This window comes from Oncorhynchus tshawytscha, linkage group LG28, assembly GCF_018296145.1.
Source record: "Oncorhynchus tshawytscha isolate Ot180627B linkage group LG28, Otsh_v2.0, whole genome shotgun sequence".
NCBI classification, from domain to species: Eukaryota; Metazoa; Chordata; class Actinopteri; order Salmoniformes; family Salmonidae; genus Oncorhynchus; species Oncorhynchus tshawytscha.
Window position 1 is genome coordinate 37,119,543 of NC_056456.1, and position 6,164 is coordinate 37,125,706.

The 6,164-nt window shown below is 42.0% G+C and overlaps 1 protein-coding gene across 2 annotated transcripts in view; it reads right to left on the bottom strand.

Moving 5' to 3' along the window:
• The window catches only part of LOC112227235 (transferrin receptor protein 1-like), a 29,429-nt gene extending 23,554 nt beyond the window's left edge, over positions 1-5,875 (bottom strand). The window contains exon 1 of one of the 2 annotated variants that reach the window (XM_024392128.2): positions 5,740-5,875. The gene's annotated coding sequence lies outside the window, so the exon portion shown is untranslated. Of the gene's footprint in view, positions 1-4,854; positions 5,167-5,739 lie in introns of those variants that run through there. The other variant, XM_042308331.1, reaches the window with a different exon arrangement.
• Between the last annotated feature and the right edge of the window lie 289 nt (positions 5,876-6,164).

Below are 6,164 nucleotides of genomic sequence, written 5' to 3' on the forward strand. Positions count from 1 at the left end.
TCTTACCAAATGCCTAGCTAAATGTGTTCCCAATCAGCATGAACCTCATTCACATCTTTTCCCCATCACACCAAGCATCAATATTATCTCGATACTCCTGAACCAATCACAAAAAGATTGGAGGCAAGTGAGCAGAGCCCTCATTTATATTTCACTCATTTATCCACAGCGACTTACAGTTAAGTGAGCACATAGATTTACAGTCTTTTTCACACTGTTCCCCAATGGGAATTGAACCCAAACACCTGGCCTTGCAATCACCACGCTCCTACCAACTGAGCCACGCAGGACATGATCAGACTGAACACGGCTACTCTAAATAACTGCTCGGCAACCTTTTCTCCCAGTATTTCAACCACCTAAACAGCTCTCTTATGACCCATCTAGTGTAAAAAGAAGACTAATCAATCCTAGGATTGTGTTAGGGACTGAATGAATCAGCAGACAGTCAGTCCTTGTTTTTGTAAAGTCACCTCAGTAGAAAGTTGCCAAAATGATTACTGTAGTAAGGCTAACCGGGCAGAACAGTGGCGACTGTCCGGACAATGAGCCCCGAATGACCTCTTGCGACATGTTCAGCCCCAATGGGGTGAGATTCCAGAAAGGACATGGCGTGACAGCGGAACCGTGGGCAAATGCCAGGAGACAGGCCTGCCCTACTTAGCAACCTCCAATCCTAGCCTAACTAAACAATAAATCAAATATAGGCCTATGATCTTAACACTACATTAGGTTATAGGCTAATTTCAGTTAGGCTAAGTCTGTCTGGCATGGACTAGTCGTGTCTTCCTCAGCATATTTTTTGGCTACGGCTAGTAAAGGCTGACTTAGCAAGACTACAGTAAAGGTCACAGAAAAAGAGGAGATACTGTAGCACTATTCCTTGTGTTCCTTGGTAGCGTCCGCTGTGTACTTCGTGTCAGTTGCCCTGTCTAGCTCTGTCCTTTTTCTAAGTCTCGTTTTAACATTTATTTTAATACACTAACTGTAGTACTGAGATTGTTTTTCAATGAAAAATGCATTATAAATTCAATGTATTATTATTATTATTATTATTATGATGATGATGATGATGATGATCAGTCCTTTTGTAAACTAGCAAACTTCATATCCACATATCAAAATGTAGGCTGTAACTTCAACCCCTCTGCTTGCAGTGGAATATGTTGAGAAAAGACTGTTGGTCAAGTGGTTCTCTCATTAAAATCACACCGTCTGAAAGGTAAGCCATCAAAGCTTTTAGCCTACATGCCAAACATACCCAGCCTTGGTAGGGTTAAAAACATTATCTGTAGGTCTTGCAGAATTGGTTAAGAGATGAAGTGTGACTACAAACACACAGTCACATACAATAACCAGGTTTCCATCCAACTTTTTTTAAGCGAGTAAAGTACATGTCGGATAAATTAAAAAAGGTCACAACAGGCCTGATGGAAACAAATTGTGTCGGTAAACTTTCCAAATGTCGACAAAAAAACAAAAAAATGCGCTAGCCAAGGTGGGATCTTTTTTGTGTCAGTCAAATTAATAAATGCGAGAAAAGGCGGCGGAAATCGATGTAAACCTGGAGTCACGCGATTATGTGGTGTGGTCCTCCAACGACAACTCAGGAAATCATGCAGTTTATTAGGCTACAGATTAAATAAATGATGAACTTCACAGGGTGGTGAAACCCCTCGATGAGCTTGATGCTTCTTTCCAATAAATATCGAGGGTGTTATTCTGGTGACATGATGATCGATGCTTGGCTGCTGTTCGACAAATAATTCATAAGGATCACATCACGTGGGTAGCCTTAACCACACAGCATCTGCCAGCTGGTGACCACTGCCTGAAGACTGACTCCAATAACCAACTAACCATGATCTTGAGTTTAGAATGCACATTTTATTTATTTAACTAGGCAAGTCAGTTAAAGAACATATTAATATTTTTAATGATGGTCTACACCGGCCAAATCTGGACGACACTGGGCCAAATATGACTCCCAATCACCTGCCCGGTTGTGATACAGCCTGGATATCGAACCAGGGATGTCTGTAATGAAGCCTCAAGCACAGAGACGCAGTGCCTTAGACCGCTGCACAGCTCGGGAGCAATTAGCTTCAAATCAGCTGTCTTTGCTAGGGATGAAGACAAAGTGCGAAACCTCTCGAGCCCCTGAGGACTGGAGTCCCCCGCCCCATCCCTGTTCTAGAGTGTAGCCCCGCCCCATCCCTGTTCTAGAGTGTAGCCCCGCCCCATCCCTGTTCTAGAGTGTAGCCCCGCCCCATCCCTGTTCTAGAGTGTAGCCCCGCCCCATCCCTGTTCTAGAGTGTAGGCCTCTACCTGCAAAGCCTTCAAAGTGTGTAAGACAGATAAAGCATGTGCCATCACCATGGGAACCGTGAATTCACCCTTGGTTCCCAGACAAACTGCTACACTGGGCCCGGGGGGGGCATGGTTACATCAATTCAAGGCTAAAGCAATACGCCTTGCGTATCAAGTTCTTCCTTGAAAAACAGACACATCTTCACCCGCTTTTTCTAACAGCCTAATAGCTCTTCCCTTTTCCCATTGTCAAGCAGACACTCACGGTAGTGCTTTCCAACACGTCTCCCAGAAGAACCCGGGTAACCTTAAGTTCATAAACAGTCCAGAAACACAGCCATTTATCCCAGCTTTACGAGCGTGACTGAGTTAAGGCCTTCTACTGTAACTAGCCCACGGGTTGACCACAATGCATTTCTATGGAACAGCATTTGTCCATAAACCTGACGATGTTACAGTGTTGTAAACATGCTATAACATATGTAATAACCATTCATTTCTTCAATAATATCATGACAAAATGCAGATATAGGGGACTGACTCCGTAAGCTGCGAGTTGACTGCAAACAGCCATGGGAAGTTATTTTAGTCTCAAGAACTGGCAACATGTTGTGAATGAACACAACAGGAATTAGACGCTTACATGCCACAGTATGAGGCTTAAGCTCTCTGGTTGAATATGTAGCCTAACCAAAGTAACAGACCCTAGCCTATACATCATTGCCCTTGGCTAAAGCTCTTCGACCACTTCACATAGGCAGACGTATAACAAAGGTTCTTCGACTCGTCACAATGGTTATATAGGAAACCTTTAGTCAGAATGGACAGCACGTATTAAAGTGAAGAGGAGCAAGAAAAGATTCCTGAAACTATTTCAGTTCTGAAAAGGAATCTAAATCAAATTAAAAACTCACGTTTTCCAAATGTAAAAGGTGTGACAACTTTGGTAGGTTCAGGGAAATTAAAATATTTTTCACTCCGATGACAGATGTCATTCATTCAACCAGATCCTACCAAGTATAGACTAGTGCTTTTAACTACAAACTTTTGCCCAAGAAACAGACCTGCTATGAACACAAAAAGAGCAAGCCTGGAGCGCCAAAGAGGCCAGAGTCCAGAATTCTAGCGCAAACCCACACAACAATTACATGAAAGCTTCATTCATTAAACCGAACATGGCCAATCCTGATTCTATAAGCTGCTGACATCTGGATTGTTGCCCACTAATCCTTGTTATAAGGAGTGAGAAAGGAGGAGGGGGGGGGGTCATATCTTCTGCTTCATTGTGCAGTAGCCGATCATGTGAGAGTCACATTGGGAAAAGTTCCCAGTTGTTCATGAGAATGAGGGTCAGCCAGGAGAACAAGGCTACAGAGCCATACAGAGGCATCTCCATACACATTCAGTCTGAGATTACTGTGTTGAATATGAAAAGGCTAACCAATATTGTCAACACAAAAAAACAGAATCTTCATTACATTTACGTCAATTAGCAGATGTTCTTATCCAGAGCAACTTACAGGAGCAATTAGGGTTAAGCACCTTGCGCAAGGGCACAGCGACAGTTTCTCACCTAGATATTTGAAACAGAAACCAATCTGTTACTGGCCCAACGTCCTTAAACACTAGTCTACCTACCTACCAGCCACCCATTCAACCACAGCCGTGAGGTGTACATCAAACACACTGGGGGTCTGTTGTCAATTAGAATATTGTGGAGATTTTCTACACGGAGATCAACGACCTGGATGAATAAGGATATTACTTACAAAGTAGAGACTTCTAGAATATAATTGACTGACACACACAGCATAGAGATGATAACATGTGTGCTGTGCATAGTTAAGTTGCAAAGCCATGTGTGTCAAAGGTTGTGAATAACAATACCTTTGTTTAGACATTCAAGAAATCACCAAGGTCATTATAGGATAGGGACGACCGGGAGTGACTGGGACTTGTCAAGGGCAAGCATGCGCAGTAGGCTACTTGAGCTTGTCAAGTTCCCCTGATGCAGTTTCGGCTTCAATGTAGCCTACGTTATGGTTTTAAATAGAAATGTAGCATTCTTGGTCAAATGTTCTGCACACATTGGCATGGTGTATTTATTTGCAAACCGAGGTTCATTCATAGCCTATTTCAATGCAAAATAATTGCTCGACATGAGATAATTAAGAATTTTGTTGGACTTCTACACGCACACTAGCGTTGAAAAGCTGGATTTGTTTAGATAGTCTACTGTGCCTGGCTATAGCTTAACAGGGCCTTTTAGCTTCTATGACCAGGAAGAAATCGATTATATAAACACAATGTCTGTTTCACACGATCTTGCTGATAGAGAATGAGAGAGACTGTGGGGCGCGAAGGTTTACCCATGCAGATGAACTATCATTACGAGATTATTATTTGTTTTTTAAATGCTAACGTTGCTAACTTCAATCCCATTTAAGAACCCTACTCGAGGTTAATTTTACTACGATATATCTAGGTAGCGAGGAGTCCAGGTCAACCAAGTGTGTGCATACCTCGTGAAAATAGGCTACTCACCATGTGCTGAGTAGCTACAGAGCACTCGACTCAACCGAACATGACAAACCTCCCATACATAAATTAAGCCCAAAATGTACTCTTAAAGAGCCTACGATTTCTCCTTATAGTCCAAATGACTTTGTTATTTTCTGAGGTAGACTTGCTCTGGCAGCCAAAACAACCAACATACTCCATCTAAAAACGTGAAGCTATACGGATATAGAAACAAAGCCCTTCACTTTCATATCACGTTAACATAATTCCACAAAATGCACAAAAAAAACAAAAACACTTAATGTACCCCGTTTTAAAACGGGTGTATCACAGTTGCAGCCGATAGTATTTTTCAGTGACAACACGTTTCTGGGCGGACTTCCGTTTCACACAGGTGTTCAAACGTTAGATAATTAGCACAGGTGGTCACGGTCCTCCGTAAATACACGCTGTGTGCTATAAATTTGAAAGATGTGGGAACACCAACCCTATAAAAAAGGTGTATATCAATTTAACCTTTTGTTTTTTGAAAATTATTTCTAGCTAATATGAAGGATACGGTTTCCAAACCCATACTGCAAGCGATGTTTAATATTCAGACTGAGCATTCTTAACCCCCCCCCCCCAACAATCATGATCCAATCAACCATTGACACCTGCCAACTAGCCTACATAAAACGATAGGCAAAAATAGTCATTATGACATGCTGGCAGTAAAACATATTTGGTTATATATAGCCTAATATATCCATATGCTCTCTAAAATCAAGGACGCCAATAATATGACGCTTTACGTTAACATTACTGTCATCATGGCCATTCATATTAGTCAATCCATTGTATTGTTAAGACTATTTCGGCTTTTTAAAAGCTACATTTATTATGATACGAATCTAATCACACCCTTACCGCTCTTCGATTGTGCCAATCGTCTGGTATTGTATGCTCCCTCGACCCGAGGTTTCTTTGAACGTTCACTATATTTTTTTCCTTCACTGGCGCAAGCAACCTTGAGCATGCTCTTTATGGATAGAAAAAAAAAATCGAGTTCTAATAGATGAAAACGTCACTTCCTGTCGCACGTCTCCTCTTAGCCGAGGAGCGCTGGCCTTGCCATGTGTTCTAGTATAGAACTTCTAGAAGGTGTGCGCTCTTGAGAAAGCAAAGTCGGCAATGGTTTCTAGGCCTATGTGTTTTGACCGTTTAATTTGACACATTCACATGACATAGGGTGTTTGCACAACATTAGTGAGGATTAAATATATTGACATGTACACAGAAATGTAGAATCGCGGTCGCAGTTGATTTTGCTCACCCGGCGCGCTCGGTGGACT